The following is a 13793-nucleotide window of genomic DNA, read 5'->3' as shown; positions in this document are numbered from 1 at the left end:
ATATTAAGAATCCCATGGACAGAGGAGCCTTGTCGGGCTACAGTTCATAGGGTCTCAGAGTCGGACACAACTAAAGTGACTTAGTAAACATGCATTAAGAACCGAAAAAAATATAATAAGAGTAAATCGCTTCTCCTTCAAATGCACAAATACTTTAAATTTAATAATATGATAAAGCAAATTTTCAGATCAAATGATGACATAGAAATTCAACAAGGAAAAACATGCTAAAAGTTGAATGGTAGTTTTAGTTTTCTTTCCAGGAGAGTGAAATTTCACCAGTATAGTCTTAGGAAGTTTATAATTTACACTCAGTTGTTTTAAAGTATGATTTAATCTAATTGTAATTTGTTTTATCTGAGAAAGTGTGTATATGATTCTATGGCTTATAAAATTATTTTAATAATCAAAGTAAAAATGATTAAAGTACAAATAGAAGAGGTTGTGATTTCTCTTACATTACTAAAAAGTTGCCAGTGAAAATGATGTATTAATAATTTTATTGGTGTTACACATGACTGCAGGAATAGCAGTTCTTAATACTATCTTTTCAATCATCTTTATTTTTAAATGACCACATGTGGTTCTTGCTTTTGTTCTATCTTGTGTTTGGGGGGTGTTTCACCCTCCCATTTCTCCCCTCATACACATCTTAATAATTTTATGGTTATTGGAATAATTACTAAATAAGTTATAAATAATCTTTACTTAAAACATAACTAGTTCCTTCACTGTATCCCAGATAGATAAAAATCATTTTTCTTTAAGTCATTAGGGCTCTACTTCAAAATTATGGTCCCAGGACTAAGTAAGACTTTGATGACTTGAGAGAGTAACAAATTGTAACACATACTGCATCTTGCTCACTCAGTGAGAGCTAATTAGGTTGACTAAATCTCACAAATGTGTTTAAAGAGAAATGGATGCTGATTCATCTTGCTCACTCAGTGAGAGCTAATTCGGTAGTTGACTAAATCTCACAAAGGGAAATGGATGCTGATTCCTAGATTCTATCATTTAATGTGTAAATGGGGAGTTTCAGATGCCGTTATTTGCCATAATAAGTCTGATGTCATTCAGTAACAAAGTTCTGGACCTGAAATCAGTGTCATCAGCTTTTAAATCAACCTATCATATTCTAATGAACCAGTTGTATTTGTCTGGATTAAAATGGAATCATTCATAGGACTTCCAGAATGGTGATATGAGGACCCTCTTCCCAGTAGAACAACTACAAATGATTAAAACTGATTACAAAAACAGTGACTTGGAAATTGTTCTAAAGAAATAGAGAAAATGTAAAACGTTTATTCCAGAAAATGCACTCAGTTTTTTTAAGAACAGCAGAGTCTGTGGTAACTGATCCCTAATCCACTTCCTCTGGGACTCCCTTAGGTGGCTCAGTGGGTAAAGAAGCCACCAATGCAGAAGATATAAGAGATGTGGGTTTGATCCCTCAGTCAGGAAGATCCCCTGGTTGAGGGCATAGCAATCCACTCCAGTATTCTTGCCTGGAGAATCCCATGGACAGAGGAGTCCGTAGGGTCACAAAGAGTAGGACATGACTGAAGTGACTTAGCATGCATGCATGCACCATTTCCTGGCACCTCCTCAGCTCAGCATCATGGAAACTATTCCTGTTGGGTTGCAACTAAGAACACAGAGCCCCTCTTCATCTTGCTCTGAGTCTATATCTATGGAATCTTCCCTGGAGGAGCATCCTCCATCAATACTCATCCCTCCAGCTCCTTGTCCAGAAACTCTATTCTAGCAAAGGGCAATTAAGGGACCTGGGGCTCCCTTTCTCCACCCAGAAAAGAGAGAAAGTGGAAACACAACACTAGTCCCCAGTCACTCTGTCCCAGCTTGCTCATAGGGAGGATATTTCAAGCTGAGACGGTGGAGATGCAAAGATCAGAACTTATCAACATCACCCAGCATTTCACTTGAATGACAGAATTATCCCCACCTCTAAACTCTTAATAGTGACACAGAGGTTTTACACAAGGGTAGTAAAACAGATCATAGGAAGGAATAAGTCCATAGATCCATGAATCCAATATACAGGCACCCTAATTGAATTAAATCAAACTGTGGAGCAATTTATGCCCCAGGACATTGTTGAAAACAATAGGATCATCAACTGGCAATTAATGGAGGTAACAGAGGGGTATTATCAACAAAGGCAAAAAACTTAACAGGGAGCACAGAGAAAGAGATTAAAGAAAGCCCTGATGTAACCACTGCCTCCTTGAGAGACTGTGTGCCTACCTGAGACTGGGTACCTCCCTATGGGAGTCACATCAGAAAATATACAGATTTCACTAAAATTGCCTATTTCAACAAAAATGATGAGACATACAGTAACAGCAAAGTATGACCTATATATAGAGAGACAGAGAGAACAACAACAACAAAAAATGCAGGCAACAGATGTTGCCTTTGAGGAGACTCAATGATCATACATAGCAGACAAATCTTTGAAGGCTATTATAAAATATTCAAAGAACTGAAGGAAACCATGTCTAAAGAAGTGAAGGCAGACATGATGACAATGTCTCAGCAAATAGACAATATCCAAAAAGAGATACATGCTATACAAGAAAACCAAATAGAAATTCTGGAGATGAAAAGTAAAACAACTCAAAAAATAAAATTCACTAGAGAGAATTGACAGTAGGTTTAAGCACATCTAAGAGAAAACCAGTAAACTTGAAGATAATTTCTATAAACTATGTAATATAAATACACAGAACAAGAATGAAAAAAATGGACAGAATCTCAGCGAACACAATATACCTAAACTTATGGAATGCAATTGAAGCAGTGCTTAGAGAGAAATTTATAGCACAAATACTTAAAAAGAATAAATAAATCAATAATCTGTGACTTTTCACCTTAAGACACTTGAAAAAGATGGGGACACTAACACTAAAGCAAATAGAAGAAAGCACATAGTAAAAGTGAGAATGGAGATAAAAGAAACAGAAAATAGAAAAACAATAGAGAAAATCAATGGAACAAAATGGAGGAAAGACCACAAAATTGACAAATCTTTAGCTAGATTAACTGGGGAATAAAGACGAAAGACTCAGATGAAGGAGGGAACATCACTACTGACCTTACAGGAATGAGAGGGATGTTAAAAGGGGACTTTTCTGGTGGTCTAGGGGTTAAGACTCCATGCTTCCCCTACAAGGGGAAAGTGATTTGATCCCTGGTCAGAGAACTAACTTCCCACAGGCCACATAGTGTGACCAAAAAAACCAGAACAAAACAAAAAGGCTGCTAAAGGGATAATATGCAACTGTGTGTAAACAAATTAGATAATTTAGATGAAAGGAACAAATTCTTAGAAAGAAATTGACAAAAGAAGAAACATGTAAATAGACCTATAATAAGTAGAAATAATAAATTTGCTAATTTAAAACTTCCCACAAAGAAGAGCCCAACACCAGATGCATTTGTTGTTAATTCTACAGAATATTAAATATGAATAAACATTAATTCTTCATAAACTCTTTCAAAAATAGAAGCTAATCATTTTTGACTATTTTATGAGGCCATTGTTACCATTATATCAAAATGAGACAAATACAAGAAAAGCAGAGACCAGTATCTCTTGTGAATGTAGATACAAAGATTTTAAACAAGATATAGCAAATTAATATAACAGTAATATATAAAAGGGACTATGCACCATATCCAAGTGGGATTTACTTCAGGAATGTAGAGTTGATTTATCATACAAAAATTATTTACAGAATTACACTATATCAATAAATTAAGAAGTGAAAAATATATGATTATCTCAGATGCAGAGAAAGCATCTTCATGATAGAAACCTAATAAACTAGAAATTAAAAAAAACCTCCTCAACCTGAAAGGCAATTTATATGAAAAAATACCCACAGTTAGCATCACACTTAACAGTGAAAAATCAAATGCTTTTCCCCTACAAAATGAGACAAGGATGTCCACTCTTACCTCATCTATTCAACATTATTCTTGAGGTTCTAGCTAGGGCATTTAGACAAGAAAAATAAATAAAAGCATTGACATTGGAAAGAAAGGATCAAAAATATTTCTATTTTCAAATGATATTATCTTATATGGAAATATATTAAAGTTAAAATCCACTAAAGTTTATTAGAATATTAGTAATAGTAAATGAGTTAATATATAATCAATATCAGATCAGAATATAAGATCAACATACAATCAATTGTATTCTTGTGTACTAAAAATGAATGTTTCAGAAATAAAATTACTAAAATAATTCAATTTTCACTAAAATAAAAGACAATAGAATACTTGGGTATAAATTAAACATAAAAATTTTCTGTTAATTACTCTTTAATGATTCTATATTATAGTATTTACAGAAAGCACATGTAAAAGTATACATATTAAAATATATCATATTTTGAAATCCTCAAATAAAAAAATGCAGTGTATTTCTTAGAGCAGCATTAGATAAGCCTTCAGTTAATTAAGTTATACCTTTAAAAATATTGCCTCCAGATGGTAAATTAAATCTGTTTTTGTAATATTTTAATAAATTACTCACCTTGGAGTTCTAAGAGTATAGGCTTTAAGATTTCAGACTTAAACTGTCCCTTAAATTCTTTTACCAGGATTACTAATATACCCTAAAGAACTATTTATTTTCTAACTTGTTCATTTTCATTACTTAATATACTGTTGGGAATACTTTATCTTGAGCCATGTCTAGACATCCAGATGGTTTTGATAAATTCATTTGAAAAAGAGGCTGAGTTCAGGGAAATGGCTAATTATTTTTTTTTAACTAAGCATATTTTTTCTAAAGAATGCCACAAAATCATCTTGACTGAATTACTCACCTTTCAACTGATTATTTTGGCAGCGGGTCGATCAGAAACATCATTTTCTATGATGAGAGTTTAATATTTAGCACAGAGATACTAAAGAGGGACTTTTATTCTTTGGCGGGGTACAGGGTGGTAGGAAGGACACTTGCTTTTAATGACCATCAGATTAAATATTGCCAAGTAAAAATATGCCTATCATTTTCACAAGGAAAATCACATCTGAAACCTAAGCAGCATTTTACTTCTAAGGAAAATAGATGTTGCTGAGGTGGCCAACTAAGATTTACTCTTTGAACTATATACTGAATACTATCTTTAAATCAGGACAAATAATAGACATGTTGACCAAATGTGCAGCTTTCTCAGGCTGCAGAATGTAACGCTCTATTTGCTGCAGCCAAAAGAGAAAGATCAGAAAATGACAAGACTCACTGAACACCTCTTGGCAGATACAGAAATGATTATCTCTTGTTTACTCTATCAGATATATCCTGGATCGAATGCAGGAATGACGCTCATTATTCACTCCTTACAATTCTAGAGCCCAAGATCATGACTGTGCCTTCATTCATTTATTCAACAAATGAGGAAATAAGTATTTGTTAAGCGTCTATCATATGGCAGTTCTAAAAGAGGTGAACCGTGTAAATACAAGCCTTATATAATTCTCAGAATAATTCTATGATAAAGAAACCCATGTACGATGAAATTATATAATTTTTCCCCACAGTCTCCTAAGTGGAAAATTCAGGATGAAACAATTCCCTCAGACAGTAAGGATGTTGTTTTTTACTTTGCTGATTCATTTCTTTAAAGATATTCTTTTCATTTTAACTGCAACATATTTTATATATTTTAAAAAGGATGAAAATAGCTCAGCATTCAACAACCAGATTTAAGAGAAGTTAACATTTCACAGCATTTGCTTCAGGTTTTAAAGAAAAAGTGCTACAGACCCAGCTCCAACAATAACTCCATTTTCCTCCTTCCTGATTTCCTAGAAGTATCAACTACCCTGAAGATGCATCATATCATTTCCATGCATGTCATGTTAGACAGTGCCTATGTATTTCTACGTAGCAATGTTGTTTTATGTGTTTAAATGTACATTAATGATATCACTTTATGAATCTACAACTTCCTTTTTCATTTTACATATTTATCAGAAGTCTATTTTGGTATATGGATATATGATTATTTCTTTCTTTAACCAAAAAGTTATATAAAATGCATTCTTAAATGTCCAAGTGCCTCTGTTTTTGCTAATAATTTCTAATTTTGTTATTTAATTTGCTGACTTTTCTTCGTGGCCAAATCACCCTCATTTTTACAGAGGTTTCTTATACTTGAAAATAATGTGTTGTCTTTTACTTGAAAATAATAATAATTGTTTTACACATATTCTGTGTATAGCTACTATACCAAGTTGTAAACTGTTTTGTTTAAATCCTCTATATTGACACTAATTTTTGTTTGCTCAAGCAATTAATGTTTTAAAATTATATTAGGTAGAATGACAAATCTTTCTGTGGTTGCATGTCTATAAATTTTTATCTATCATTTTTGCTTCATGTATGTAAGTATGTGTTTTACAAAAATCATAATATCTTCCTTTTATTATATAACACCCTCTTCTCTATAATAATGTATTTAATTTACAATCTATTTTGCTTGATAACCATCTTTCTGAATACTGTTATAGCATGTTTCTTATAAACAAACTGAATTTTGCAGTTTAAACAAACTAAGAATTTCTCTTTTATCTTGTGATTTCCTTTGTATTATGTGTAGTTTCTGATGGTAGATATATTCTATCATATTATTGTCTATTAACAATGCTTTTCCTTTTCTAATTACTTTTTCCACAATTCTATTAATATCAAATTGATGTGTCTCTAGTTCTATTTTTAAAGTTTTTTAAATATGCATATTTGACAAGCTCTAAATTAGATCAACAATTCTACAAAGCTACTGAAAAACAAGGATAATTTTAATTACTTTACATCAGTTGCAAAAAAAATGTAATTTTTCCAGTCACTAATATATGGAAGAAATTTTCCTATAGCTAATAATAAAGAAACTGCCATGTGATATGGTAAATTTTAAAATCAACAGCATCCTAGTAAATATCTCTGAGTTGTTACTTGATTATCCATATGTGAAGTTAGTGTGGTATGTGTGTTAAGGTGATTTGGATCAAGATAAATTTAGGATTTAGAGGAGTAGTTCAATTGCTCTCATATTGGAATTTTTGCTAAATTCCCAAATGTTCAAGTTTCTAATTGTAAAAACTTAAAATCATATTTATGATGTTGATAGCATTGAAAAGTTTGAGTTTTAACGATAAAAATATAAATAATCAAGACACACTCCTCAATAAAAGAATGCCAAGTTTTACCATTGTCTGCCTATACTAATGCATAGAAAAATATGATCAGCGTTCCTAACTTTTAGTCCACTGAATAATGTTTTACAGCATTTAAAAACAAAAGACTCTCTTTTAATATCTATCATCTACCTATCCATCTATGTATCTACCTATCTACCTATCATCAATTTGTATATGACAGAAGACTACACAGAGAAAAAAAGAGAAGTGATTCAAATGTTTTTAATATAAAAATAATTTAAAATTCTAATAAAAATATTAGAATCTGTACCAGATAGCTAAAATAATGTTAACAGAAAAATTTATAGCTTTAAATAATATTAGTACATATCAGGAAAGAATGAGATTAATTTAGTTACAACTTACATATTATTAAAGTTGTTTCCAAGCACAGAAAGGAATGAAAACATTTAGATTCTTTACTAAAAGCCACTGGAACATTTATTTCACACTGTCCCAAATAGCACTAAGACCAGAAAAATACAGACCAATCCCAAATACTAAATAAATATACATTATAATATTTAGAGTATATTAGCCTTATTATTGGAGAAGGCAATGGCACCCCACTCCAGTACTCTTGCCTGGAAAATTCCAAGGACAGAGGAGGCTGGTAGGCTGCAGTCTATGGGGTTGCTAAGAGTCAGACACAACTGAGCGACTTCACTTTCACTTTTCACTTTCATGCATTGGAGAAGGAAACGGCAACCCACTCCAGTGTTCTTGCCTGGAGAATCCCAGGGACCGGGGAGCCTGGTGGCCTGCCGTCTATGGGGTCGCACAGAGTTGAACACTACTGAAGCGACTTAGCAGCAGCAGCAGCAGCAGCCTTATTATGGGCTTCCCAGTTGGTGCTAGTGATAAAGAATCTGCCTGCCAATTCAGGAGATGCAGGAATTGTGGGTTTGATCCCTGGGTTGGGAAGATACTCTGGAGGAGGAAATGTCAACCCACTCCAGTAGTCTTGCCTGGGAAATCCCATGGACAGAGCAACCTGACGGGCTACAGTCAATGGGGTCGCAAAAGAGTTGGACACAACTGAGCACATACACACACACACACTCAGCCTTATTATACCATTGGGAACACAAAGTCTCTGTGATGGCGAGGAGAAAAATGTTGGAACCACATTGGCTTTTGATTTCCTCTATCTAGAAGAATATGTGTGACTTCCTAATAGTCCATTTGCTAAAGACTGGTCACATGGACCCACCCCAACTGAAAAAGGAAGTGGGAAATGAAGAGAAATCAGGTATTTGATGAACACTAATGTCTCTCCTATAGATATATTCTTAGTTTAAGAGATAAAACAATAAATTGGAATGCCTTTCCAGATTATGCTAAGCCACTTCAGTCGTGGCAGACTCTGTGACTTTATGAACCATATCCCACCAGGCTCCTCTGTTCATGGGATTCTTGAGGCAAGAATACTGGAGTGGATTGCAATTCCCTCCTCCAGGGGATCTTCCCAACCCAGGGATTGAACTAGGTCTCTTGAAACCCAATGGACTAAACCTGGCAGGCTACAGTCCATGGGGTCACAAAGAGTCAGACACGACTGGAGGAGCATGCAATCCTCAGTAAGAGGAGTCAGGACAGGACTTCGGGTTATAGCACCAAAAAATCATGGGGGTTTCTGACTCTAAATCCTAGTCTTTTACCAGCAACATAGCATAGTAGTTCAATGATCTCTCTATCCTCTTAACACTGTCCTCAGATTTTCCCCCTTCACTGGGGTTACCCTAGGAGTTCAGTGTCACAGAAGGAGAGGCCTTACACTGGCCACATCCTTCCATACTTGCTCCACCCTGCAGTACTCCACAGTTAAGGCTACCATTCTTCTCTGTCTACTCATCAAAATTTGCTGTCCTGTGTTTTTCTTGCAAAAAGCACTAATGTCAGCCAGATGAACAAAAGCATAATCTAGTCAGTCATCTTAAAGAGTGCAGGGGCGCTCAGTTGCTCAGTCGTGTCTGACTCTGTGTAGCCCCATGGCCTGTAGCCCACCAGGCTCCTCTGTCCATGGGATTTTTCAGGTAAGAATACTGCAGTGGGTTTCCATTTCCTTCTTGAGGGGATCTTCCCAACCCAGGGACTGAACCCACATCTCCTGCATCAGTAGGCAGATTCTTTACCAATAAGACACCTGGGAAGTCCCCATCTTAAAGAGTAACTTTCATTTTAAATGGGAAAACAATGACTTGGCATTCTTACACAGTAGAATTTGGCAACATGACACTGCAATAATTTGAGACACCTACATATTCCACTAGGTAGGCAACTTTCTATGCTGTCTCTTTAGAGGGTATATTCTGAATATTAATGATTAACACATCCCTATTAAATCATTATACTGACTGATTGCCTAACTTTGGAAATGTGGTAATTCATCCTAAATCATACAATAAATATTAGTTTTAACTAAACATTTTAGATATATTTCCAGAGAGAAAATGAAATTCGTGGAATATTTAAATACATGAACAAAAAATAATTGCAAGCCATTATCAAGTATTCAGATTTTATTTCATAGCAAACCTGAATTGTATTCAGTAGTTTTCCAATGTAATTTTAAAACCTAGGAAAAAACCATAAAAATAATTTTCTCCTGTTATATTATGCTTTTGTCTTAATAGAAGTAGCAACATGAAAACATTTATTAGAACTGTTTAATGTCAGTTAAGATGAGGCATAAGGTTTTTCCAAGTCTAGTAATTACATAAAAGTACATTACTGATAATATATGTCCCCATATTTATCACTACTAAATCTGTCATTTTAATGTTATTTGCATACTACACTGATACCGTTTTTATGTAGTCCAATGTGCTGTAAAAGTTGCAGATGCTTCTTTAAGAAATAACCAATTGCAGGTTGCATTGCTACCATTAGATGGCAATAGTTGTTTCTCTGTAATTTACAAAAGAATACGAAGTTACTTTAACATTTTTATTTCTGTGGTGTACCAGTTCACCTCAAAGTTCCTTCTGCTTTAATGGAAACCTACGAAAAGAAACAAAGGTGTTAAATAGCTGATACAAAATAAGACCAACTGTGTTAGGGTTTTTAGAAATCCCAAATCACTGGAAACATTATGGTACACTTGATTTTCACCATATATATTTATATATGCTAAGGAATACTAAGTCGCTTCAGTCATGTACAACTCTTTGCAATCCCATGAACTGTAGCCCACCAGGCTCCTCTGTCCATGGGATTCTCCAAGCAAGAATACTGGAGTGGCTTGCTGTTTCCTTCTCCTTCTCCAGGGAATCTTCCCAACCCAGGTATTGAACCCATGTCTCTTAGTTCTCCTGCATTGGCAGACAGATTCTTTACCACTAGCACCACCTGGAAATATGTGTGTGTGTATATATATATATATATATAGAGAGAGAGAGAGAGAGAATATATATATATATAGTGTATATATATAATAAAATAGTTAAATAAAATGTACATGTACATAGATAGTAAACCTTTTATTCCAAAGTTCTTGCTTTCAAAATTCTGGAAAAATTCTTTGAAGCTAAATCAACCTCAATTTCCATGTCTCTTTCTCCATCACTCTCTTGCTCTCACTCTCCCATATTTATTTATTTATTGGTTTTATGTCTAGTGCACCTATTTTTTCCTGCCCAGAGCACATGCTCAGTCTGGCAACTGATTACCACTGCTCAACTCAAAGATACTATGTCAGAACAATCCAAGTTTATAATTCAAACCTTACCATAGTTTTAAATTTTTTGATGACTAATGCTAATTTTTCCCTAATAGGTTATTTTTTCTCAAGGCAAACTGCACATGCACACACAGAATTTTTTACTCCTTTTAAACAGTGACTGCAAGAAATATTTTATAGTTTTCTACTATAGTTAGAAAATTTTATTTAGATTCATTGTCACTACATCAGAAACTCAAACACACATTATATATTATTATATATATTATACTTAATGCTGCTAATCACTTCAGTCATGTCCAACTCTGTGCAACCCCATAAATGACAGCCCACCAGGCTCTGCCGTCCCTGGGATTCTCCAAGCAAGAATACTGGGGTGGGTTGCCATTTCCTTCTCCAATGCATGAAAGAGAAAAGTGAAAGTGAAGTTGCTCAGTCGTGTCCAACTCTTAGCGACCCCATGGACTGCAGCATGGATTTCCAGGCAAGAGTACTGGAGTGGGGTGCCATTGCCTTCTCCGACTATACTCAATATAGAACAGAATTACTACCATTACGAATTAGTATTATTAATAGCATAGATAAGCTCCTTATTTGCTGTAGGGAAAATTTATGATCTCAGACTCTAGTGGAAACTTGAGCTTTTATTCTTGTAGACAGAAACCATGTCAGTCTTGTTCACCATTGTGACTCCTGTGGTTAGCATGGTGCCTGGTACAGACCAAGCAAGCCTCTAACTGTGCACAAGCTAAGTGGTAATTTACCAGACTCTTAGTTTTGCTAAAAGTGTAGAATTTAGAGAATACAGTGTTTGAACTCAAATTTGAAACCTTAGCTCTGAGAGGTACTAGTTGTGGGTACCTCAAAATAAATTGACAGTAATTTTTAACATTTTAACATGTATTTATTATTAACATTAACTGAGTTTCAACTTCATAGGGAAGATTGGATGAAATAAGGTGTATAGGGCTCTTGAGATAAAGGGCATTCAACTGGAGACTTATTACTTCTCACTCACAATTGCTATAATTTGTTCATCTGAATCCTGATAAGAATAATTTATATACATAACTAGTTTGTTTGTTTTTTAAGCTTGAAAAGTAGCCTACTTGGACCCTTCAGCTTTATTTTATCCCCTATTTAAATTCATAGCATCTCTTGATTTCTGATTCTGCAAATAAAATTTGAAGACGTTTTACCACCATGGAAAAATCAAATGGCAAAAAAAAAAAAAAAATCAAATGGCAGTAGAAAAATTGGGGGGCAAAAACAGGTGGACACCACAGAATTTACACTGAGATTTGGCTTCGGCCCATCTGCAATGCAAGTCAAATTACAATCCTCTCTCCCCCTCACGATAACCAGTAAATAGTGTGGCAGGCAGAATTTTAAGATGGTTCCCAAGACTCCTACCCGTGGTGTGCAGTTCAGTATAATACCCACCCTTTAAGTTTGGGCAGGACCTATGAATATGAGAGGTAGCCAGTCCTTTTGTATTGCTCTTCTTCCTATTCCTGACGCCAATCGTTTTCGCTCTTGAAACTGTTAGCATTGTTCGCTGAACTCAAGAGTAGGCAAGCAGCAAGCTAAGAGGCTGGAAGGAGACTCTAGGATGACCCATAGGAACTTCAGACACATTTATTCTCTTCCAGCTCGCACAGCAGTCGTAGTAGCAGACATAACATAACACAGCTTAATCGCACACAACCTCTCTCCTGGCTGACACAGCAGCCGTATAACAATATTCTCTTCTGGCTGACACAGCAGCCGTAGCAGTATTCTCGCTATATCCTCTCATCTCATGGCTGACCCAAGGAACACAGCCATGATGCGGGAGTAATTCCCATAGCTTTTTGGGGTGGAGCCCATACAGGCATGAGCTTCTCTGGTGACTCAGACAGCAAAGAATCCGCCAGAAGCCGTGGGAGACCTGGGTTCTGTCCCTCAGTTAGAGAAGATCCCCTGAAGAAGGGAATGATTACTCACTCCAGTATTCCGGCCTGGAGAATTCCATGGACAGAGAAGCCTAGCAAGCTACCGTCCATGGGGTTCGCAAAGAGTGGGACGAGACTGAGCAACTATCACTTTCACATAGGCGGACCCTACACAGTAGGACCCCACACAGTAACCCGTGACCAAGTGAGTGCCTTGTGATGCGCATGCGCGGTGCTACAAATGATCTCAGCTGTTACATTGTCATTATTTACAAAATGTGGGGTGAGAGAGCCTGAACACGCCATCTTGGCTAATTGGCTCTCTCCCCACACCTTTGTTTAAATTAAGTTATATAAGGCTCTATTGTGACAGCTGGGGGAGAGCTATTCCAAGCCGCAGCAGATGCTCTCCTGCTGGTCTGAAAGAAACAAACTGCCGCATTGTGGGGAGAGCCACATGGCAGGGGATGGTGGGCAGCCTTCAGGAACTGAGGGCCTCAGTCACACAGTCGTAAGGAACTGCGTTCTGCCAACAACCAGTGAGCTTGGAAGAGGATCTGTCTAAGCCTCAGAAGAGATGGCAGCTCCAGCAGACACTCTGATTTCAACCTAGTGAAAATCTGAGCAGAAGTCCCTGCTCACCTGTACCTGACTTCCTGTAGCACAGGAACTGTGAGATAATAAATTTACATTGTTGTCAGTTAATAATGGGAATTTGTTACACAGCCATAGTTATGGCTGCAGATATCTAAGAAATGTTGAGAGTTGAAAAATCTATCTAGATAGAGTAATAATGGGAAGAAAAAATTTTAATGTTTTATTGGGAAGACTTTTAAAATTTTATTCTATTTCATTTTATTTTGGCAGCACTGGATCTCTGTTGTGGTGCTCTAGCTTAGTCATCCTGCAATGTGTAGGATCTTAGTTCCCCAATC

The sequence above is a fragment of the Bison bison genome, unplaced genomic scaffold (assembly GCF_000754665.1).
Source record: "Bison bison bison isolate TAMUID 2011002044 unplaced genomic scaffold, Bison_UMD1.0 scf7180017864042, whole genome shotgun sequence".
In the NCBI taxonomy this organism is placed as follows: domain Eukaryota; kingdom Metazoa; phylum Chordata; class Mammalia; order Artiodactyla; family Bovidae; genus Bison; species Bison bison.
The sequence above is the reverse complement of the archived record's forward strand: the minus strand, read 5'-3'. Positions refer to the sequence as shown.